General features: G+C 37.4%; 1 protein-coding gene across 2 annotated transcripts in view; it reads left to right on the top strand.

Annotated features, from left to right (window-relative positions):
- Nucleotides 1-18,918: 18,918 nt before the first annotated feature.
- CDH12 (cadherin 12) overlaps nucleotides 18,919-25,405 on the top strand; it is a 529,539-nt gene continuing 523,052 nt past the window's right edge. For both annotated transcript variants that reach the window (XM_054284703.1, XM_054284702.1), the window contains exon 1: nucleotides 18,919-19,118. The gene's annotated coding sequence lies outside the window, so the exon portion shown is untranslated. The remainder of the gene's footprint in view (nucleotides 19,119-25,405) is intronic.

The following is a 25,405-nucleotide window of genomic DNA, read 5'->3' as shown; positions in this document are numbered from 1 at the left end:
CAATGTTAATAAAGCTCTTAATTTTATTTTATTTTTCTATTGGCAGGAAAAAGGTGAATAGGAGCTCTCAGTCACAGCCTTCTCCTCAAGATTTCTGTATTCCCAGCTTTCCCAGAACAGGCAGAGACAAGCTGGCAGTCAGCCTGGAGGAGGAGGAGGGGTTGACAGTCAGGGCACTTAGGCTCCAACAACTTGCCAGGGAAGTGCATGCCAATTTTACACTACCCTGCAGTGAGAAAATTAGTTGGATAAAAGCCTTTCAGACAGGCAACAGTCAAACTACTTTTTTTTTTCCCATTTGTACACCTAGTATGGGATTTTTCTAGAAATCATCCTCTCTCTTCTCATCTCACTGATTTTAAAAACATTATCTTTATCCCAATTTGCACCATCAAAAATACCTACAAAAAAGCATGGAAGGAGAAACAGATGGAGGCAGATAGTGTTGGAGAGAAGACTGAAGACTGAGTAGCTTTGTATGGTTAATTGGCTGATTAATAGCTCATATCACTTTACAGTATTACACAGCAGCTGGAAGATTCCTGTAGAGGTGGAGTTGGTTGAAGGAAGTGCAGCACAGGATTTCAGAGGTCCAGTGGACTTACAGAAAAAAAAAAAAGGTGCTGATTAGTAAAGATAAAGAATGTTTAGAGGAAGAACAGCCACATCGTGTGTGTGATGGAATCCCTGATCTAACCTTATTATTTGCTAAAATATGTCAATTAATGGATTCAGTTAAACTTCAATATGTATACTGCAGCAATATAGGAAATGCAAAAAGCAGCTTTGGAGACCAGCAAATGGGCTGTAGGAAAGAAAAAATCATTCAGCAGCTGTGTGCCTAAATAGTATGGAGGAAGACACTGTGTTCTATCTTCTGAAATTGCTAGTTACAGAGCTTCTGGAATTTACAGACCACAATGTGCCGCCGTGGTTTCTTACAAAGCAAGACCCTGAAGAGGTTTTAAATAAATGTTTACAGTTAATCATAAACTTGGAACATGTAGTGCAGTTGCGTATACTTAGTTTGTCGCAGTGAGGCAACATTTTATGTTCATATTCCTTGAAGAACAGTGTAAGTACTCTGAGCTTCTTCAGCAGAAGTAGGCAAAAATCTTGTGTCCTCCATGCTTCTTCGTATGAGTGATAAGCAGGATATTTCTGTAACTTCCATTATTGACTTTAAAATGTGATTCTAGATTGCAAAAAAAGTGGGGAAAAATCTAGCATTGATTTATTTCCAGGATATTACTGTTACTTGTGTATTTTATTTAAACCACACTCCCTCTTCCTGGAATCACTTTTCTGGGATATTTTTGGGTTCTTACATAGGTTATTTTCTTGGAAAACATGTTGCTGGTTTTTTATTTATTTTTAGGCTCTGAAGTGTTCTGTAATCAATTGAAAATATGACTAAAATATGTCCTGAATTTTCATTTAGGTTTGTTGGAGTTAATTTTATTTTAAGAAAGAAATCAGCAGAACTCCAAAGCCATGGTTGGTTTTTCTGTTGTTTTTTTTTTTTCATTACTCTTAAGATATTCTTGAGATTTTGGAAGGAAAGCTGATACTGAATTATTGTGGCTGCTAGCGTTGTGATAACAAATATGTGGCTACATTAGGAAAAAGAAAAATTCAAGCAGTGTGTCATGTTATTTCAACTGATTGTGGATGAGAGAGTTTAAAATTTAGTTCTCGACTTTTTACAGAAGTAGGTTGGATTTCATGCTAGTCATAGACAGGAGGCTCAGATGACAGACAGGAGAGTACCTTTATTTATACCCACAAAATTATGTGGGGTGACACAGGGCTGGCTGTACTTGCTAAACATTTGGCCTTTCTGAGGACTGGTCTGGTTGGGCACAAGCCAATAAATTGCAGCAGTACCGGCACCATAGCAGGTTCACAGAGGATTAAATGCTCACTGTTTCTTTGCTGTGAAAAATGTGGTGGTTATAACTTGGGCTAAAGAGAAGATGAGATACAACTTGTAATTTTGGTATTAGATCACTGAAATATCTAGTTTCTCCAGAACTCCTTACAGAAAACCATACACTGTACAGACTTTTTGCAAGGGCAGATATTCATTTATCACTAAGCTTTAAGAGCTGTGCCAATGTGCATCAATCAAAGATCTCCTTGACTAGGAAATATGGAAATAAAAGAAACCAAAATTCAGTCCTAAGCCACATCATGAGATCTTTCTGGGTATTAATTTTTGTTTTCTCCTCAGGTCTGTGGTTAATCACTTTCATGGTATTTCTTAAATGGATAAGTGAACTGTTGAAGAGGGAAAAAATAAAGAATAACAGAGTGCTGACTTATGGGATATAATGTTAAACTTTTACCAAATTTTATTAGATAATAATATTTTTAATTCTCAGAATAAGCAACCCCATCAAATGTACAGTACAACCAAGAGGTCAGCTGGGCAAAATTGTATGGTGATGTTTCAGGAACTACCCCTGATGGGTGGATGGTGCTTAGCAAAAAGAGGGACTGAAGTGTTCTTGAGGAAAGAAGAGAGGTGTGAACGTAATATTTGACATCTGAAACCAAAAGACAGTTGTCTATATTAAAAGGTGAACCTTTTGCAAACTTATGATTTCTCAAAGGAGCAAAGCCCCTCCTGAAGGTGTGACCTGAGTTAAATGGAAGCAAACTTCAGAAGAGGATTTTTTGTAGCCATGTATGTGTTTGCCCAAGGACATGAGAGGCAGACCAGGGCTGATGCAGCAGGTAAAGGTAATGTCCTTTTGCACTCTCAGCAGTCTGGCCAGGGGCCAGTCCTCTTGCACTCTCCAATGGCCAGGGGCTGCCATTCACATTGCAGCTACTGGGTCCTGATTGCAACAGTTTTGGCAACAGAACCTTTATCCATATTTTGTTACAGCTCAGACATAAACAGCAGCTGCATATCTCCCCTGCATCTAATATTTTGTCATTTCACTCTTGAAATGCACATAATCCTGACAGAACAAAACTAGAATTTGGAAGAATCTTTGGGGAAAGATCATAGGAATGTAGTCAAATTAAAGTATCAAATTGTTACAGCAAAATGGAGACTATAAGTAAGGCCATAACACAGGCTATGTGAGCTTATATTAGCAATTGTATGGCCAGCAGGATCTGGGCACTGATTATCACCCTGTACTCCACACTTGTGAGGCCACACTTCAAATCCTACATTCAATTTTGGGTCCCTCACTACAAGACAGACATTGAGGTGCTGGAGCCTGTACAGCGAAGTGCAATGGGACCAGTGAAGGGTCTGGATCACAAATCTTATGAAGAGGAGCTGAGGGAGCTGTGCTTGTTTAGCCTGGAGAAAAGGAGACTCAGAGGAGATCTCATCACTCTCCACAACTGCCTGAGAGGAGGTTGTAGCCAGCTGGGAATCAGTCTCTTCTCCCTACTAACAAGTAACAGGACAAGAAGAAACAGCCTCAAGTGGCACCAGGAGAGGTTTAGACAGGATATTCAGGAAAAATTTCTTCACTGAAATGGTGCTCAAATAGTAGAACAGCTGCCCAGGGAAGTGCTGGAATCAACATCCCTGGAGGTATTTAAGAGATGTGTACACGTGTTTCAGTGGTGAACTTGGTTGTACTGGGTTAACAGTTGAACTCAATGATCCCAAAGGTTTTTTAAACCTAAATAATTCTGTGATTCTGTGTAATTTGTGTACAGTTGTTTAGCAGACAAAGATCTAAACATATCTTTCTTCTCTGTCTGAAATTATTCCTCTTCTGTTTGGCTGAGAGATTCACCTGATTTCCTGATTTGGAAGCTGTAGCTATAGATCTATAGTATTGGCAGAAGCCTATTCATACAACGTGGAGATTTCACTGTAAGTTCTGGAGGAAAGTCAATGTTGCAAAGTGAAGTGTAAAATTATTCCTGTCTCAGTGTTATTTTTGAGTCATATATCTCTGCCTTTTATGAACAGCAGGCATATTTGGAAGAATTATGTCTGAGTCATAAATCCCCATTTGCCTGGGACATGACTAATAGGTGTCTTTAACACAGTAAGATGATATTACTGTCTTAGCTTGCAATTTTTTTTAACCTCTGAAGCACATACAACAGATGAAGTTTAAACAGTACAATGACATTAATCTATGGTCTGTCAGGATGTTGTTACCACCCTTCTTTTTCTGGTCCATTGATTCCAGCCTGCAGATGCTGTAATTTATATGAGTCCCAAAATTTAATATTTCAATATTTAGCAAGCACAATCAGCATGGTTGCTTTCAGAACCTGCTGAGTTTGTTGGTCTGTGGGAGAAAAGGAGCGAGCGAGTCGAGGCAGGGACGGAGGGAGGAGATCATTGTTCCTGCACTCCCTCACGCTGCGTCGGCTGAGCTGTGACCAGGGAAAACAAAAGTCTGTTTAAATGAATAATGTTGCGGATCTTCCTCCTGTAGCAACCAGTGGGGGGCAGTCTGTTTGTAAGCCATTACCAAGCCCTTGTGTTTTGAGTAGCTCTGCATCTTAAATGCAAGAAAATAATCTTCAAGAGCTGGTTTCTGTCATCCTCAATGCCGTGTAGAAAAGACAGAGAACAACTCTAACAACACATCTTAATATAAATATTTAATATTTGTGCATATCTCTGCTAGTCTAAAGGCTGCCAAGCATTGCATATGAATAGCTTCTGAATTTTATAGAAGAGCTTATTATTACAGTGGAAACAACACCACCTTCTCTATATGCCTTTACTAGCTGCCTCCTTGCCATTATCACTATTATTAGCTTTTTATTTAACTATTGTAGGTTAGACTGTGCACTCCTGCACAGCATTGTGTGTGGTTACATGGTTGCCCCAAACTTTTTCCCCTAGAAAGCCAGTCTCTTCATGACTGTGTATATATGTACAATGAGTTACATGACACGGCGATAAATATTATATCACATAACAGGAATGAACAATACTTGGTGTTTCCTGAACATTCTCAATTGTTCCTGAAAGTGTGTTACCTGCAATATTAATCTTGACTGCGCAATGTGTAAATACTATCAAGAAGTTTTTGTGGGAAATTTAGATTTTTTTTTTGAATACTGAAGTTTGCACTTCAATATTCCTGATATGTGATTTGTCCCTTAAATCACAATGCATTGTATTTGCTCAGTCAATTAGATGGCCTAAATTCCTAGAAGAAAATAACTGTTGAGGAATAATGAATGAGAAATAATATATAATACATCATTAATATGGAAATTAATCAAGATTTATGCAGAAACTCACAAGCCCTTCAGCAATTATCATCATTTTTTATAAAGAAAATGGTAGCTGCCCAAGTGTTTACAAACAAATAACATTCCCTACCACTATTATGGGCCTAACTGATTATATGTGCTAAAGCATCAACAAATTATGGTTTATGCTGTTCAATCAATTCTAATTAATTCTAGATGTTCCTCAAGGGAGATTCTGTTCAAATGAAATGATTATTAGCAGTGATGAGAGCTGCATGGTGACAAATGAATCCTTTTCTAGAGTCTTCAGGAATGGGATAGCATTTGGTTGGACATGAAATAAGGCAGTGTTTTGTGTACTTAAATATGACACATAAAAGAGATTTTCTTCTTCTGGTAGAAAGGGCCATGAGAGGCTTTGTGTGTTTATTTCTTCCCACACCCTTTCAGTTAGAAACAGACAGTGAAGGATAATGCTGCAACCCCCTCAGCCAGAAAGTGACTGACTGTGGTTAGGATTGAGGTCACCAGCACCTACCTCCAGATAAAGCATGCTGGTGGTTATTTAGTTTAGTACTGTGTAGGAATTTATAGTTTTTACACTGAAGGATGACTTTGTGAGCTTTGGGCTCTGCTTGAAGAAGAAATGCCATCTTGAGGTACCAAAAAGTACACATTTAAAACAAACAGCTGAAATGACAGCAGCTGTTGCCCCCAGGCTGATCAAGCTGAGCACTGAAAAAGATGATTTTATCCCTGTGCTGTGAAGACTGTCACTTTCTGATGCAAACAACTAACGTGCAGCATTTCTTCTTATAATTGTAGGCAACATGCCACAAATGAAAGAGAAACTGTGCTACTGCATCTGCCAGCCCTTGAAGGCTACAAGTGATGACAGTGGCTCCAAAATTTAGACAATTACTTGAATTCCTTTTAATTTCATTAAGCTAAACTGTTTTAGTGGAAGAATCAAAAAAGAGCAGCTGTGAGAAAACTGCAAGGACAAAGTTAATAATTTGTGCTTTGTCTCCAAAGTAAAAACTACATTATTTTGCTTAATTTTAAATATCCATTTAGACATATTTGGAATGTGGATTTCTAGCTTCAGAGATCTAGCTTCCTCAGACACCATTGCTTATTGAATGCAATTATCAAATATTCATCCAATTTCTTTGTGATTGAATTTTCTTCATTACTAAAATTTCATACTACTTTTCTACATCCGTAAAGTCCCTTGTAATTATTCCATGTTCTTAGTGTTCTTTCTCACAGAATCCCACAGTTTACATATTTTTCAGGTTTTTACAGAGCTTATAACTATTTTATGTCTTGTGAGGTCCGGAATGGGCTTTGGCAAAAGCATGGAGATAGAATTAATCAGTGCTTGAAATGCACCTTCATCAGAAAGCTAGTTTCCTATGTTAAGAGAAATTAAACACCTGGAGTGACTGCAGATGTTGCTTCATGCTACTTTTAATCAAGGGCATTTGTTTAAGATTAAAAATACCTTTTGAATAGACATTGCTTGTCAAATATTTTCATTTTTTTTATTAAAAAGGTTGTTTTTGTTTCAGAAAGTAATAATTTCTTATCTCATTTCTGACAAGACCTTGCACTCCACTTACCAAAGAACTTTCAGACTGTAGTCGCCGTTCAGAACCAAACTGAGTTACAACCAAACTGTGTCATTAATTATGTAGATCAGAAACTTCACAACCAGGCTCCCAGACTGCTTGAAAACTTCCTTCGGGAAGTTTACTATTTTAATTGCATGTGTAATCACAAGAAAAGCAACAAACAAAAATCTGGCTTAAATACAATTTTCAGATTCTTAATGGAAATGTTCTTCAAGAGCAGTCAAAATCAATGTAATTGTGAAAGGTTTTTGAAGAACCACTGAAATATTCCAAGTGCTTTTTACAAGTTTAAGATGCAATCTCATTATCATACTACTGAGGTAACAAGAAAAAAATATTCAAATTCAAATGTTTGTGTTCAAGTGCAGAGAGAGCAAATAACTTTGCAGAGGATTTGAAAAAATTATCTTTTTGTTTTGACATATGCTGTGTATACTGTTGGCTCAGCAACCTGCAAGGGAGAGAAAAAAGAGGAAAAATATCCACCTTAGTTGAAGTGTGATTGTATATATACTACTGAGTAGGTGAGATATCATAATCTTGCCAACAGTAGCTCTCTGTTGGCAATATGAGTGCAGGGTTTTTTGACAGAAGCTTATACAGGACCAATGCACTAAAGAAACTACAAAGCTTTCTGCCTTACACATCATTAAAGATCTTGTTAAGATCTTATGGTAGTCATGTAGGAATTGCAAGCGAAATGTAACTTTGATGTCAGATTTCTTTTTTGGCTGGCATATAAAATTATCATTTTGGGACCCATAAATATCACAGCAGAGCACTAAAGGAGAAAAGCTCTGAGTTCCCATAGAATTTTGTTATAGCATTCCTACTAATTCAAGTTGGTCAGTGAAAATTAACTCTGGAGACAGAGTTAATACCAGAAATACCATTATGTCACAGTGGAAGAAATCAAATGCATTGTTTTAGTGAGGATTCAGCTCTGAAACAAATTCCTCTGGAGGTTAACAGTGCCATGTAAGAGTACTCCCCTGCAGTAATTTAAGTGGAATACCTACAGACATACACTTGATTGAGTTCAAATTACTGCTGTTTTATTCATTGATGATCAGGCCTGCTAAATCTACCATTGCTTTCTCTCCATAGGTTTTCTTTATAGTCAGTCAAATTTTATCAGAATATTTCTGCCTCACATCTCTAGCCAGCACGGAGCACGACATTTCTAAAGTTTTTCTGTCATATCTAGGATAGAAAGGTCTAGTCCCAGAATACTCTCTTTTATTTTTTCATTCGGAGAAGCTGGTGTCTTTTCACCTTCCTGAGAAAGTGGCAGTGAATACAGAGGAAAAGGTTTAGAAGCTGGGTTGGAAGCTGAGTATTTTTCTGGCAATGGAGAGTTTCAGTAGTTTGAAAAAGCACTGATGCTTACCCAAATGAAAAGTTTCTGAAATTCTCCTTTGTTAGATTTATGTTTAAATCTTCTGTTTGTACATCCATTTATGGTGACTTACTACACATTGCAGTGGTGTGGATGGCTTATTTGTATCCATGATAGCTTCTTTAAAAGTTAGAGGCATATTTCTACTGGGAGTAATAAAACAAAACCAAAATCTGCTCAAGAGCTACTGCATTTCCTCTGTCTTTGAAATAAAGGATAGCTGATGGATATATAGTCCCTAGTGAGTTTTTACATGAGTCTTGGACTAGAATTTCAGCACAATCTAACCTCCTTCTGCAGAGAGACATAAGTCTTGCTTCTTTAGCTGCTGCTAGCAAGAAGGACATCCTCCATTATCATCAGCGTATTCCTAGATACAAATTTATTTGCCTTTGTAGAGATGGTGTTAGTCATAAAAATCATAGTAGACTTTTTGACTTTACTGTGTTCCTTTCCCAGTTCAGCAAAATGCATTGTGATCTCCCCAAATCAGTACGATTTCACTGATTAAACATATTTTTTACTAGAAGGATGTAGCTAAGAATTACCGGGAACCAGTTTTCCAAGATTTATCTCAGCTTCAAGCTTCATTAAAACACTAAGGATATAATGTCATTAGAATTTTATCTCGGACATCTAATTTACTCAGAATTATTTCTCACTCTATTTTTTCAGCTCTATAAACTTGATTTATGCAAGGTATTCTTAATGTTTTCCAGCTGCAGAACAATCAAAATCAAAGCTTTCTAAATGAAACAGAACTGGTGGAAATTCCTGTATTTTTAATGACACTCCTTTCCATTTATTATATTTTAGTTAATTTTATGTTTATTTTCTTTGACAGTGTTTTTTGTTGTTGGTTGGTTTGTTTTCTGTTTTTTGGTTTGTTGGCTTTTTTTTTTATATTGAAAAGAGTCTCCCTGGTATGTATTTGAATAGGTAAAGTGCCAAAGCATATGAGAAATTAAAAATAAAATTATTGCCTTTTCCACCCAAGTAAATTTCCACAGCCTATACACAGTTTCTTAATTACTTACTAGTTTCAGTTTCTCAGGTATACTTATGCAATATTATAATTACCTGGCACTAGAAATTTAATACTTTATAGTAGTGTTTGCCTCTGTCTGCTCAGTTCTTCTCATTGCTTGAAGGCTATGTCTTGAAGAAAACTAGAATAAACCAAAAGTGAGTAGAAAGAAATAGATGATATTGAGACAGTCTGACTGTTCAGTTGGCAAAAGAAGGAAAACCAATTTTTCCCATGTTCAAAAATCAGGTGCTCTCTGATTTTCTCTGTAAAGCAACAACCTTCCTGGAAATAAATACATAACATAGCAGATCCTTGCAAAAAGATGACTTGATATCACCAAGATACTTTGATATCACCAAGATATTCAGCCAAATCTAAGAGTATCAAGTCTTACCTTTCTCTCAATAGTGGAACAATGTTCATATGTGAGGGGGATTACAAAATGAATTACACATACTATAATTTCCTTCATCTTTATAGCATCCTTTCTTACTCATTTCTGGGAGCAGGTACCAGACTTTAAGCAGTGTATTTTAATTACTACAGGTATCATAGGATTATAAAACAATATCTTCACATCCTTTACTACCTTGTCTGTGAATTCTTTTAATTTCTGTCATGATAAAAGAAATCTGCAATAATTTCTTTATATATGTTCAATGTTCTGAAGCAGAACAGCAAACCTGCATTTCTTAATATATTAAAATTCTCTTTAATGTTTTTACATAATAGAATTTCACCTCTCTTTGGAAGTGTGTGTATACATAGAATTAGACCTCAGGGGAAAAAACCTAACAAACTAGTGTGTATGTGGGGGGTGTAAATGAAAAAAAAAAACTGTTTTATTCACAACTCTGTTTTGATTTTCATGACTCATCTACTTAAAAATGACATAAAGATGTTTCCTTGGTCCTCATTGTGCTTGTTACATAAAAGGAAGCAGTGGTTAGGACCCACTCTGTCCCAAACAGAGACAACTTCTTTTGGTAGCAGTGGTACTATGTGTTGTCTGCTCAAAGTTCTTTTGAAACTGCAGTGTTGGAAAAAATGACAAATATTTCAAGATTTTAAGCCTAAATCTTAGACCACTATTTCAGTGTTCTCTGTGAATAGAAAATTGTTCAAGAATACTTTTAATTGAAAATGGAATCAGAAAATTAACCATTTTCTAGTGGTTGAGACAGATATCAATCAGCTGGCTTCTTTTGTTTCTTTTGTGAGTGGAAAAAGAGCCGGGGGGGGACAGAATACAGCATTTCAGTAACTGGAAAAAAAAAAAAATCAGGTGTTTCTTTGATTTCTAAAGTTATATTTCTAAAGGTTGATTTCTAAGTTATATGTGAAATTAAGAGAATTATGTACTAGTTTCTTATCTGTAGCTAGTAATGGACCTTGCAATAATCCTGTATAGACAGCTGTATTTTTATGTTGCAATATGCACTTAGACCACATCTGTATAAGTCACTGGCCCAATTTTTGTTCCATCATATTTTTAGTCCTATTTCTATTAATGCTCTTGGAAGCTGGAGTAAGCAGTCTGAGTATATATACAAAATTAATGTGAACAATACTGAAAGTTTGTTGAAACAAATTATGCAAAGCATTCAAAAATTTTAATATGTAAGTTTAGAGATAGCCATTTCTACATGCTATAAGAGATAGCCATTTCTACATGCTATAAGATGCAATTAAAGTTGAAAAAGAAGACAATTGTTTTCATTCATATTTTCAGTAATATTAATTTGCTTCTATTCTAAGCCTGATAAATGTTCATTATTTATTTTTGGCAGGGACTGTCAAGAAACATTTATGCTTTTATTTCGAACTGACTACTTTTTTTCACCTAGTAGTAGCGGCCTGTTTTCAGTAAGATGGATGGATGAGCTGGCCCATGTACATCAACAGTAACCAAGGTGCAGAATCGAAGAAATAACTCCCAACTAATAGATGTGTTGTGGACTGCAAACATATGTTCTGTGAACATAGGGCTTGGAGATCCCTTGATGTTTCTCAGGCATCTTTGTGGAGAATACTGGATGAAATACTACTGTGCTATAGACTATATTCACTTATCCAGAGGCCGATAAATCTTGCCACCTCCAAAAGCCTTAGGAGAAGAGGGTAATGAATTTCAGGGTAATGTAGAGGTACACAGTAGAAACAAAAGGAAGGGCACTCTCTGGTTCCAACTGACTGATGTTGGAGCACAAAGTGGATGTGAGTAGACTAGAGGAAGCAGGAACTTGTTGAATTGCTGCCCCTCAAAGAGAGAGCCAAAATATCCTCTAAGTATTTTTACTCTCTGTAAGCTCTAAGGCAACACTTCATCCCTGTGTACGTATGCTCAGGCTCAATGGGTTTTATCTAACTTGAATTCCAGGAAAAAACTTCTGACTATTTGGTAATTATGTGGCACTTTTCAGTGCCCCAGTACCTAGTGCTTCACTGTGAAAAATACCCAATCTTCTCCCAGAATAGTTTCTATCTTAATGAAAGCGTCTGTATTCAAATTTCACACATTAGCGTGAAAAAAAAACATAAATGAGGGAATTTGTTAAAAGTTGCAAGAAACTTGTAAAAACAGTGTGTTGATTTTTGAGGTCAGAACAATAATTGCATCCACTTTCATCAGTAGATATTAAAACACTTCAGATAGGTACATGCAAAATTCATGCTGCTCTTTTTTTGAGGATTTGCAAACAAGTACGTGATATGACTTTTTTAAGGTCTGCCATGCTGTTCCAGTTCAGTGATTTAACACTCATCTCTCCTTTGTTTATAGAACGTTTTCCCTCTTTTTTTCTTTATTATTTCCTTGTGAAAATAGTGCTGCTACTGCTATGAAGACTATATTTAGATCTACATGTATAAAATTGTTATTCAAGTGTAACATACATGGGGTAAACGCTTGATGGAGATGAGTACATTGCACATAGAACACACTTGCAAACTCACCAAGACAGAAATGTAATTTTAAGAAGTATAAAGAATGGCTACTTATTTAGAAACGTGAGTAAGTTTATTTGGTTTCTTCAGAGAATCTTTGCCTGGATGTGTCATCTAGATAAGTATATAAAATGACAACAGACTTTTATAAGTTGCCTTGGAAATTAAAATAACTGCAACAAAATATAACATTGTTTCAAAGATAATGTCTACTGCTTAGAGGAGGGATTGTATTGGGATTTAAGAGTTTCTGAGTTGCAGTAAAATAAATTTACCTCTCAGTGAAATAAATTCACTGTCTTGTTAGAGATGCAGTAAAATAAGAAATGTCTAAAAATGGATTATGTTAATATGTATGTATTTATAATTGCACTCCTGTGAAAAAGCCTGCAAAAACCTAAGGTTAGTGATAACAATTTATGGAGATACACTTATCCCCAGAGGAAAACTGTGATAACTTGCTAGAACACAACAGTTTCAACAGTACTATCAAAATATGTAATGTAGAAAACTTACAATTTAGGAAATGTGGGTCAATAGAATACATTATTTAAAAGTAAAGTTTATACTGAAATTTAAAAAACAAAAATTAACTATTTTATGAACTACTGCCTGTGTACATTAGGGCTGATTTCCATTCTGTGATAACCACACATAGTTCTCATCTATGCTACTGACATAACTTTGTATTTCTTCATAACTGCTATAGCCTTTGCTGTCCCTCTCATGATATTAATTAAGTTCACACACAGCCAGGTTTAGTTTGCATCAATCTGACATATTTCATAATTGCATGAGTTACGTCTATGGTTCTATTTGACTTACTTTTGTGAATGTGCTTTTGTGAATGAATCAAAACCTGACTCTTACTGAAAAGTGAGATGAGTAATTGTTTATTGACAATGTTGGAGGAGAGCAAAGCTAACTGAAATAGAAGGCAGGCCTTAAATGGGGATAAGCCACAAAAGAAGGGTGCAAGGAGATTGTCCTGATGCTTTGTTTCACGTTTTCAGCAGTAGGACAGGCAAAGTGTGACTCAGTGCTGGAATCACCAGCAAGGAAAACTATTCAGCTGGTGAAATCTGCTCTCCCTTTTTTAGCAGTCATGTCTAAAACACAAGAGTAAAACAAAGTCAACAAATCCACAGAACACGTTTTAAGAGGTAGCATCAATTATAAAGTTGAAAAAAATCCAGGTTACTAAACATTTTATATTAAAATATTTACAAATTAAATGTGATAGAGGTTATGTTTTGTGTCTAAAGGTACATCTTCCAATGGGTAGTTAGACAAAAAGCACTACAATCTGCAGACATATAGACATTGTGAGAAGTAGACAGTTGGATGAGACAAAGATAGTGCCATAGACATTGAGAAACTGAAAGCTTTGTGGAAGGATGTAGTAAGAAATATGAGAAGGTCAAAATGCCTCATGCAAACACTACTGCACCTTATTGTTTTGTCTCTCATTTTCTGTGTTTCCAATGACAATTAAACAGTCATGCCTGCTCTGTTCTGTTCATAGTGTGCTGCTGCACTGATTGCATCTGAGAGTTCTCTCATGTTTTGTTTAAAGGGCAAGTTCTTTAGAGGAGGACTGATTATTGGGATAACAGCATGACAAAGAGAAGAATGGCATTGACCCTGAATAAAGACAGTACTCAAATTTGAAGGCATTACTTTTCTAATAATCCTCAGGATGTGCCTTACCAGCACAGAGCACAGCAGCTCTATTGTATCCAGTGTTAAACATGTAATTTTAGGAAACAGGAAATCTGTTGAATAGAGAAGAGAGCAGAGTAAAAAGAGTGCTCAGAATCTAGGAAGCAAAAAGTCCTGTGAAGAGAGATGGAAGGAATGGGGATTGTTAGAGATGAGATATCTGTATTTCATATCTGCATGATGTGAAATATCATAGGAAAAAGGAAGAGAATAATACGCATTATGCTAAATCAGAGTATATGTAGAGCAAAACGCAGAGGACCTAAATTTCAACCAGGCAGTTTCATGTTAAGCACCTAGAAAATCTTTCACTTGTAAATGTAGCTAAAATGTGGAAGAGGCTAGTTGAGAGACTGTGAATTGTCTGTCCTCAGAGATTTCTAGGACAGATTAGACATCATCTGGAAATGACACCTGTGGTTTCTGACTCTGCTTGTGACCTTAGGGAGAGATTTCAAATACTATCCTGCTCTCTTAGGATAATTCTGGATCTTTGGTTGGTTTCTCTAGGTGTCACTATAACAATCTGTATTTATAACTACAGTAAAACCAGAGGCCTGATGGCTACATGGATAACAAGGTGGGAAATCACTTTAGAGGCAGGTTACCACTTTATTAATGCAATATACTTGTTTAAGTTCAGGGAGGTCTAACTGCAGAAGTTTCAGAAATTATGGAAGATACCATAGATTCCTAGTAAGTATACCCATAAAATTAGGCTTTCTCTTTGAATCTTGTCTAGAACAAGGTTGCCCAACAAAAAGAAACTCTCAAGCAAAGACTGCTTGGCTGATCTTACATATATATAAATATTTATCAATTAAACAAGTTCACAAGTGAAATCTCAGATCTCTTTTACCCACGTTGTGCAGCATGTGGGCTTTTAATCCTAGTTTTACATGTGTAAATGAATGAATTCTCCTCAGAAATGGCTAAATCTTGAATTCTACCATGCAAAAGTCAGGCAAATAAGTATGAGTTAGTTATCCTTATAAATGTGTTTCCATGATGCTGCAAGGCTAAAAATCTCAGACTTTGTTTTTTATGGCATGGGAAATCTTTTAGACTCTGTAAAGGGTATTTGTCCAGCCTGCATTTTCTTAACAGAAATTTTTGAAAACTCCTAGGAGTAGCAAGAAGGTACTCAAGTAGAAACTTGAGTTATCTGGACCAATATTAGAAGGATTTGTAGGGATACAGGGGCAATATGCAATTATGTTTACTTCTACTGGCATGCAAGTATTTTTTTTTCAAAAAAGGAGGAATTCCATTTCCTCTGGATGCATTGTCTTCCACGCTACATACATTTTCAACTTTAATAAGTATTCTCTCATAAATAAGTAGCTCTGTCTCTCCTTTAGAGTGACACTAAGAAATGAGCTATTCATGCTTCAGTGTTTTCTAAAAAAATATTTTTAAAAACAAATGGAATTTTAAACCACACACATACTTCTTTATGACAGATAGCAAAATTGTAGGCTAAAATTAGCAATTTAACTTTGTGGCTTTGCAAGGACTTGCATACTTCTTTGTAAATGATATTGGTCTGTTTTCTGGGGTTTATTTTGAACTTTTAATTGCCAAATTTTAAATCAAACTGTAAAGCTGAAGTAAAGATAGTTTAAAGTAGGCCTTTAGGTGTTTCTATAGTTTTGCAGCTAGTATGAGCTTTATTATTGGTATACTCCATTATAAGGGAATAACTAGACTGAATGAACTTTTTATAACCACCTCTATATTATCCTTTAAGGAAGTGCAATAACAACATTTTCCTTGTCATCAGCTAATAGAATTGACAAACATGAAAATTATACTTGCTGATGATCTCCTAGATTTAAATTGTGGAACATCAACTCTTTTCCAGTCACTACACATCTAAACTGCAATGTTTGGAGGATGCTTTCATGGCTTGTTCACATGATGGACAAAAAAGAAATTATTTTGTTTTTAAGTCCCTAGAAAGTATTTCAATGTCATGATGCCCACAGCTTTTCACACAATAAAGAGGAGAACCTAGTGGCTTTGATAATCCTACGAACAGCTCTTAAGGCATGAGTTTTTTTCCGGTGAAGTACCATCATTTTCACATACAATGCAGTAACTGATTGTTTTGGGGAAGCTGGACTTTGAGAAATAGCTCAGAGTTAGTTCAGAGCATACATCATACCTGGACGAGAGAGAGCTACAGGACCAGACTGCTGCAGGACTGGGAGGGCTGACCAGCTGTGGAGGACTCCATTTCCCTACTATCAATATTAGAATCTTTCATCTTGATGGGCTTGGTGCTTACTGGGAGGAAAAGGTTTTAATTTAGTCATGCTCCTTTTTCTACATGATAGCTCCAATCTATTAACTCTGGGAAGAGAAATGCCCTTTTTTTCGTATTATCTAGGGTACAGAAAACCATGCAATGAAAGCCAGTGTCCAAAAAGGAGACAGAGGAGTCCGGCAACTTTATTTGAATAGGAGAGAGAGTCCATTGGGACACATGCCCGCGGGGTTTTCTCTTTTGAGGTTTCAGAGGGCGCAGCCTCCTTTAATCCTAAACTCCTGTCCCTGTGTTGTCCTCTTCCTTTCCCCATCGTCTGAAGTACTAGGAAGGTATAGCCTTCCCAAACCACCTATCACACATCCCTCCTTGAACCTACTATTTTACCCCCAAGTCCGTAAGTTCAGGCTTGTGCAAACCCCCTTGTTTGTTTCAGAAGCCAAGGTGTCTGTGCTCTGTAACAAACCTGCTGCTTGAAGTTATAGAGACACTAATGGCCATTTCAAGGACATTAACACCCATCCCTTCACCCTTGGAATTGTTTATAAAGACATTAGCACACATCTTCCCTATCACTGGGAAATTGGTTTTAGCAAGTATCACAGCTACATGCAGTTTGATTTCCCTTGTAACATGGTGTGTGGCATGGGCAGAGACAGAGAATCTTAATTTGTCATAGCTTAGCCTAAAATCTGTAGTTTTACGACTTTGTTTTGCTGGAAAGCTCACCAATCTCGTGCAACTGGATGGCAGTATGAGATGTTCTCCACAATATAGCCAGTTATGCATATATGTGTGTGCATATAAGGATGCACAATATGATCAATTTGGCAACGTCTCTTGTGCTTCTGACTTTATGATAGTGTCCCTCAGATATACCACATATTTTTTATTTCTTCAGCACATATTCTGGCTACCTTTTACCCTCTACAAAATGTTCTTAGACTTGATCTGAGAAGCACAAATGAGCAGATAAAGACTGATAAAGACCTTTTAGGGCTCCTCCAATGATAAACCATGGATCAGGTGCATTTTTCATTTGCAGATACCACATTCAGAACTGGAACTACTTTGGGGAAGCAATTCCCTGAAAGGGAGCTTGAAGCAGTCCTGCAGCCGCTATCAGAACATCTCAGCACACTCTACTCTCTTCCACAAGTTATTCTGGGAGAAGAGAGCAGCTGAAACTGAGCCTAGAAGTCACACAAATTATCCTAACAGGCTGCAAGTCACCCATGAGGCAGAAGCCCAAATGTCCTGAACTATGTCTTTGTAATGCAGAAAGTGTTCCATATTTTGACTGAGAGGAAGGCCTTACCTCATAGGTGATAGCTGCTTTGTGTTTCCCTAGGCCTGTTTCCCTATTTGACTAAAACTTATGAAATTTCTGCCTGCCACATTAAAATCCATGCATGTATCTGTAATTTATTTGCCTGCCTCTGTCAAATGAACATTATGTTATATATACAGCACTGCACTTTTTTTCAACTAAATGGAGGGAAACCCAAGTGTGTTTTTACTAGGCTGGCTATTTAATTTGCAAGTACAAACTTGAGAATATTGAAATGCTATGAAGATGGTATTATCCACATGGAAGAGGAAATGCTAATGTTACATGATTAACTTACCTCTGTGTATTTTAGCCAGGTTTGTTTTGTTGAAAATTTAAGTCTTTTTAAAATGTTATATTTTTGCAGTAATTCATGTAGCATACCTTTTACTTTAAGTCAGAAAAAAAGGTCTCAGGCTTAACCTATTTTAAAACAGCTCTTGCCTTCAGATATATACCAAGAAACAAGCAAGAAGGTGGCGTATTTACTATGAGGGTCTAGAAATAAAGTTCTAGGGCTCTACAAGTAAAGTTATTTCTTCAAATGTAAAGCATTCAATGTCCTTGATGAAATGGTGAAGTCCTATCCACTAAATAAAATTCAGGACTGGCCAAAATAAAAATTTCTCTTCTCTAAGTATGTTACTGTGACTGTATATGCCATCTTTTTTCTTATTTGATTGAAGTACAGGCATATTTTTGGTCAGAAATATGGGGAGTTTGTGGGGAAAAAAGATGATGATGATGTCTGGATGAGAGATTTGAGGGTTTTTTTGTTTTGGTGGGGGAGCAGCTTTTTGTGTGTTTTTTTTTTTTCTTATGTATTTTGGTTTTTATTTGAGGGGGTTGTGGTGTAGTTTTTGGGGGTTTTGATTGCTTTTTTTGTTTTTGTTTGTTTGTTTGTTTGTTTGTGTTTTGTTGATTTTTTGGGTTTTTTTGTTTTTGTTTTTTGTTTTGTTTTGTTTTTGGTCATCGGCTATATCTACTAGATTGCAAAAACATCGTCCTCCCAGTCAGTCAATCAATCAGTCAGTTGATTGCGAGGTCAGGTGTTTTAGTGTTCTCACTGTCTGTTACCCAGCTTAAAAGCATCCAGGTGGGGATAGTTTGGACAGTCAGAGGTGTTTTTAATGCAAAAATAAAAAATGAGATTATCCGGAGCTCCAAGAGCACAGGGTGCTTTTCAAGCAAGGGGTTAAAACTACTTTTCACAACTCAGAAATTTCAGATGCAGACGGTGTATTTTTGTGGGAGGGGGTTGCCGAAAGGGAATCCTCAATACCAATTGGCTGCTCTCTATCAGCCGCAGCTGAGCTCAGGCTGCTGCTCAAGTGCAGTATCGATCTGAAGGGTGAATGTGTCGGGAGCCTCAGAGAGCCGTTCAGAGGCGTTCTGAGCAGGGAACCGACCTCTTCCAGTAAGAAAGTGGTTTCTACCTGCCTTTGCCCCCGCGACATCCGTGGTGAATGAAGGGGAAGGCGAGAAAGGGCAGTGGTGCTGCTACGGCGATTGAGCGAGCGGGCTGCTGCCGCTGCGGTCGCTGCTGCCGCTGCTCCGCCTGCTGCCGCTGCAGCTCCATGTAGCAGGTAAGGCGGCTTTTCCCGGGAAGGGGGAGAGCCCGGGATGGCCCCCCGGTGGCCGGGGCTGCGTGTGGGGGCCCCCGGAGCCGGGCACCCAGGGACGGACGCTGCCTCCGCCGGAGGAGCGGCAGGGCCACAGGCGAGGAGCCCGGCCGTGCGGATAGAGCAGCCTCCATTCCCTGCTCATCCCGGTCTGGAGCCGCAAAACTTCCATAAGTTCCCAAGAAAGTGTGCGAGCCCGCGGTGCCTGAGGGGAGAGGGAGCCGAGCAGGGTCAGGAAGGAGCCGCAGGTGCCCGGGCCGCCGTGCGGGAGTGCAGCGCTCCCAGGGCCGGGCAGCTCCTGGGGGCCACAGAGGTGCGTGAGGGCGGGCGGGTGTGTGGGTGCAGCCGCCGCGGCTCTGCTGAACGCTGGGCTCGCAGAAGGGAAAACAGCGTGCCAAACCGGGCACTCTGTTAAAAGGGAGAATAGCTGAGAGATGGTGTGAAACTCGTGGGACTGGGAATGTATCTGCCGTTTTTTATGTCCCCCTTTTTTTTTTTATTTTCTATTTTTTGAGCGCTCAGTACTCTGTGTGTGTATGTGAAGACAGGGAGGCAGGGGGGAATTTCTGCAGCGCTGACGTTTGAAGTAATAAGGTTTAATTACAGGAAAGAAGGTAAGGAATGTGAATTCGACTTGAAACAACTTTGAAAACACCTGAGCAGCCTCCCCCCTTCAAACAAACAAACAAAAAAAGGCACTGCAGAAAAATTTTAATGGGGAGAAATAAAAATTTAGCCCTGACACAGGGTTTTCAAATGCGAGCCATGATTTATCTTTATAATGTTTCAAACTGATCTTCTATGAATTAGTCATGTGATGAACAGTATGACATGCATAATCTTTATACAAACGTTTTAATCGTGGGGTTTGCTCTGAATTACAAATCATGCTGCAAGTGTGCCTGTGACAGCGATGTGTGAAGGTGCTTACCTTGAGTATTTCACGTGATTTTTGATGTTAATGGCTATGTGGCTTTGGTGTTTCAATTCTTAATATACAGTCTAGAGTAAGGAGGAAACATAAAAGTCTCTTGCCTTTTAAATACTCATTTTAAAGCATGCCATGGTGTAGTGGTGATGATGGACTTTGTGCAAATGTCTGTGTTTATTGAGTGATGGCTAACTGGGTTTTTTTCTGTATCTGCAAATATCTGTCCAGAGCTAAATAGGATGCTGGATAGCACGAATGGTTGAGGTTACTGGTATTTCTTTCCCTATTTTCAAATCCAAATATAAATAGCAAAAACTGAACAATTCAAGAATACTAAGTAGGTCTTATTATAATGCACCTTTTGCTGTGTATGTGATTGCATTTCAGATTCAAAGTAAATCAGTATTAAGATATTTCTATGAAACCATGCTTTTATGAAATTAGCAAATTTGTCAGGATGTCGTTATTTGTCTTCTGAACATGTTAAACCTTTGATTGATGACAGTGTGTTTTCAAGAGGTCTCGAGGCTTCTTACAAAATACTTTGCCAGATCTGAAAGCTGATGGTTGCATTGCAGAAGTCATAGGCAGTTAATTGCTAAACTGATTTGAGTGCTCAAGAACACACCAGCATGCAGACCAAAGTCTTCCTACAAAACTGATCAAACTTGTTACCTGATGTTGCTCTTTTCAGAGATTGAGGCCCCTGTGGGAGACTGCAGAGGGAACAGATTCTCCTTTGGGGAAGCAATAAACGAAACACTTTGTTTTGAAAAGACAGTTTTATAAGAAAATTTATTTTTTCATTCTTGCATCTATCCCATAGATGACATTCATCCTCGAGTTTGCTTTATTTCAATTAATTTGTGCCTGTCCTGCCCCCTTTCCTCCCACCTGTTCTGAATGTCAGGTCTGTGGTATTTGTTTATCCACTGTGCTGGAGGGATCTCCCACAATTTGTATTTATCATACCTAGACAGAATTTTCTTAAAGTGTTCAATACTTTGTAATATTTTCTTCCAAATATATAAGAAGAAATAATATTTCAGTTGCAATGACATGCAATAGAAAGCAGATATAAAGGCTACAGTTGTCTCTCTAGATGCAGTTTCTCATTTTGCACCCATCAGTTGGAGTTTTATTCTTCTGAAGAAAAACATTACTTGTAATCAGTATTCAGCAGGAAAACAAATGCTTATTTTGCTTTCTGTCAACCTTAAGTAACCCATTAGTTCAATAGTAGTGCTTGAGATGATTAAAAAAATGTATAGGTTAGCAAGTTCCTAAATTTCTTTTCCGTGAGTGAGTTTTAGACTAACAGCTTTTTCAGTAATCAAATGATTTTAAACACTTTTGTATAAGAGAATGTTTTAGAAATCATTGACATTTGTGTAACAGTATTGTAAAGATTTGGTTGTAAATGTTTCATTAAAGGCTGCAAAATTGTGCTTAAGTAAGTATTTAAGCAGTTATCACAGAATTAGAGAAGGGAGTAACTTACACGTAACTGTGCAAAGCATCATGATCAAATTTTTCAAATATTCTTATAATCACCCACAGCTCAGGTAAATTGCCTTTAATATGTTCAGAGGATCTGCTAGTCTCATATCAACTTTCCCAAACTATTCTGACATGGACATGCAGTGTGAAGCCTTACAGTAAAGCAGAGCAGATAAAGTCAGGCTGGAACATTGTGCTGTTTTTGTGTAATGAAGCACAGAGGCTCAGGGTGGGCACACAGCCTGGTGCTGCCTGTAGGAGCCAGACTCTGGAGTACCTGGAAACACCTTCTCAAGGTGGGGAGCAGGGCTCTCCTTGCCGTGTGCCCTGCTGTGAAACTGGTAAAACACTCATCCTTTCCTGTGCAATTTAAGACTGAGTCTTAGATTATAACAAGAAAGATTATTTGGAGCACATTTTTCTCATTAGGCATAATATCATAAATACCAGCTTTCTTGAGAGAGCCATTTAAAGGGAATTTCTGCACAGACATTTCTTCACAACAGTACCTGCTCAGAGGGATCTTACCTTTTCCTCTGGAATGTGTTGCTTTTACTTATGCTTTTAAAGATTAGGAGAGTGTGCATGTGCTCATTGCAAGTCTTCTCCTTATTTTCTATCTATAATAAAGTTGTCTGAAACAACAAAGAAAAATAATATATTTCAAGTTTGGATATATTTATCTTAAAACCTTTATTTTTGTAATATATTCTACTTCTGATTTCAACAACACATATCAGTTTTAAAATAAAAATATTCAAAATTTACTAAAATCTTTGCCTCTATTTCTCACACTTCATTACCAGAAATTATTTACTGATATTGATACTTACATTATTATTTAATAGTGTAAGTATTATACTGAGTACTGTGTGAAATAATCTTGTGATGACAACTGGCATTTTGATTAAATTACAGCAGTTGTCCCATTCACAGTCATAAGGCTTTGAAAAATGATTGCATATACATATTGCTGTTGAGAATCTCTTCTTTTAGGAATACCAAACTGTTTTCAGAATATTTTTCTTAGCATTGACCACCAGTGATGTGTGTGTATGTACTGGACTATATGCATGTCCAGAAAAGGGCAGCAAAGCTGCTGAAGGGTCTGCAGCACAAGTTTTGTGAGGAGCTGCTGAGGGAGCAGAGGTTGTTTAGCCCAGAGAAAAGGGATCCCAGGAGGGACCTTATCACTCTCTACAGCTGCCTGAAAGGAGGGTGCAGCCAGGTGGGGTTGGTCTCTTCTCCCACTCAACAAGTGGTACAGGACAGAGAAAGCCTCTAACTGCACCAGGGGAGGTTTAGATTGGATATCAGGGAAAGTTTTTTCATTGAGAACATGGTCAGACATTGAGATCGGCTGCCTAAGGAAGTGGTGGAATGGTCATGCCTGGATGAGTTCAAAAGGCATGTGGATGTGTCACATTCTGACATGGTTTGGGAGTGAGCATGGCAGAACTATGTTAGTGGTTGGACTCAATTATTTTAGACCTCTCTTTCAACCTTAACAATTCCATTATAAACTGTGAATTCAAAGTCAAATACAAGCAAATTGATGATAGTTCTATGGAGTTATTCAACAATTTTTGAAAGGTTAGAAAAGAAACATAGTTCAATTTTAGTGTGAATTGTTTTAAGCAATAAAATATACTGGGTTTTTCCCAGTATGTTGCTGAGTGGAACAGCCATATTTTAATCTTATTTCCACATTATCATTAATTTCTGAGAGCTTATGTATTTGAACCTCTATATTAAAGACTCCTAATAAAAAAAAAAAAACAACACAGGAGAGAAACACAGAACAAAAAAGAATTAAAGCTGATGCCATAGTGTCTTCGATTTTTCTTAATTTAACCATAGTTTTCTATTCATGTGTTCAGAGAAGAAGCTCTAATACCTTTGCATTTGTCTGCTCCCCTTCAAATCATCTGTGTTTGCCTACAGCATGAGTATCTTTGTTGGTTTCCAAGCTATTCATTTGCAAAGCTCTTTGAGGTATCTTGAGTGTGAAAATTGTTATGAAGCCAAGTGCTGTTCTGCTTTTAAGTGACTCATAAAAATGTCTCCACTTAAAGCATTTTATGTATACATTAGTTTATGTACACATACCCTTTACATGAAGCAATTTTTATAAGACATTTTAAAATGTGAACATGATTTGAGTTTGTATAACACATTGAGTTGAAGGCATTGCAAGGAATGAATTATAGTTCAGGATGGCAAAAAATAGACATGCTACTAAGAAGGTATGTTACATGAAGTGTTATGTTTTATAACTGCATTGTGAAAAATATCGTGTGATCTTTCCTGTTTCTTAGGTACTGTTCACTAAAGGAACTGGAACATAATGTCTATTATAATGAGATGACGCCTCTTTTCAGCTCTAGGTTTCACTTTTAGAAAAGTCTTTGATGTGGAGAGAGGTCTACGGTCTGCTGTGGTACACTGGTTTCTCTCAGTGTGTTCACTCCTACTGGGCTGCATTTCGGAGCTGGGTGATACTTACAAGTGATTGTGTCATAGCTGTGGAAATAATGTTGGGGTATGTTTTCACATGCACGTTATTTTGTATTGTAATACTGTCAGATTTCACAGAGTAAATAGAACAGTGTGCCTACTTCTCAAGGGAAAAATGAGGGTACAAGGGTACAGATTCTGTCATCCCTCATTAATACAATTTGCTGCTCAGAGACCTAAATTTCAGGAAGATAGTTAACTCTGTCTCTTTTTAGGATGCCACTTAAGAATCTGCCTCATGTTAAGAGATAATTCCTTTGCGTGTCAGTATGGTTCTAAGAAGCTGTCTGCTAAAGTACTCTTTTTCCCTGAGACATAGTACAAGATATTAATCACCTCTCATCACTGAAAAGCTTACATTGCTATTGAGTAAGACAGGGCTGAGACATACTATTTGGCCTCTTTGTTTTAAAAGAACTTCTTTCCTAATTTCATTGTTCTTTATTAGTTTATCTTGGCTGATTTGTTTTCTTCTACTCAGTAAAACCAATTGTGAGGTACTCTGAAATTGCTACTTTGGTAAACTCCAGAAAGGGATTGCATTTCCTTGACAGATCAAGTCAACCTGTCATAGCTTGTTATATCTACCTCCTTTTTGAAATCTTGTAACAAATATTTTGCTTCCTTTTTTTTTTTTTGCTTTGTGTTTATTCTTCGCTTTGTCGTAGTGCACACATTCTTAATATCTAATGTAAAATTTAGTTATAAACTGAATTTTGAGATGTCCTGACCACTGCTTCAATGTAGACACTCCTGTTGCACTCATTGTCTTTTAATTCCCACTGTCAGTTAGGAAATGACAGATTTTTTCTCCAAACATCTGTCCTCTAGTAGTAGTCAGAGGTGGTAGACTGTGCAATGCCTTCACTCACAGAAGCAGTGTCTTTTTTCAGTTCTGTTCTGTACTTTACATCTTTCTTATAAACCACTGAAAACTCTGGCAACAGCATGAAAAACAATGGGATTTTTGTGGAATTAGAGATTAACCTTGAAAACTACTTCAGCCACGGGAAAACACTTCAAAATAACAAAATGGGCCTCAAGGATAATGCGTTAATGATCTGATGGATTGAACTGCATAATAAAAACTACTGATGGTAGATAGGGAAATAACACCAAGGTAGAAGAAGAGAAATAAAACCTATTTAAAGTTAAATGAAAGCTCTTTGCTTCAACTTTCCTGTCATTGATGGAAACAGCTCTAGTTCTGATCCTTGTCAGGGAAATAAAGCTGCATGATTCACTGAAAAGACAGCTCAATGAACAAGCGTGACAGTCTTGATTCATCAAAATCTTCCCTGTT

This window comes from Melozone crissalis, unplaced genomic scaffold (assembly GCF_028551555.1).
Source record: "Melozone crissalis strain CALT ecotype California unplaced genomic scaffold, PUWL_Pcris_2 ptg000042l_1, whole genome shotgun sequence".
NCBI lineage: Eukaryota > Metazoa > Chordata > Aves > Passeriformes > Passerellidae > Melozone > Melozone crissalis.
Note: the sequence above shows the minus strand (reverse complement) of the source record. Positions and strands in the feature narration are given on the sequence as shown.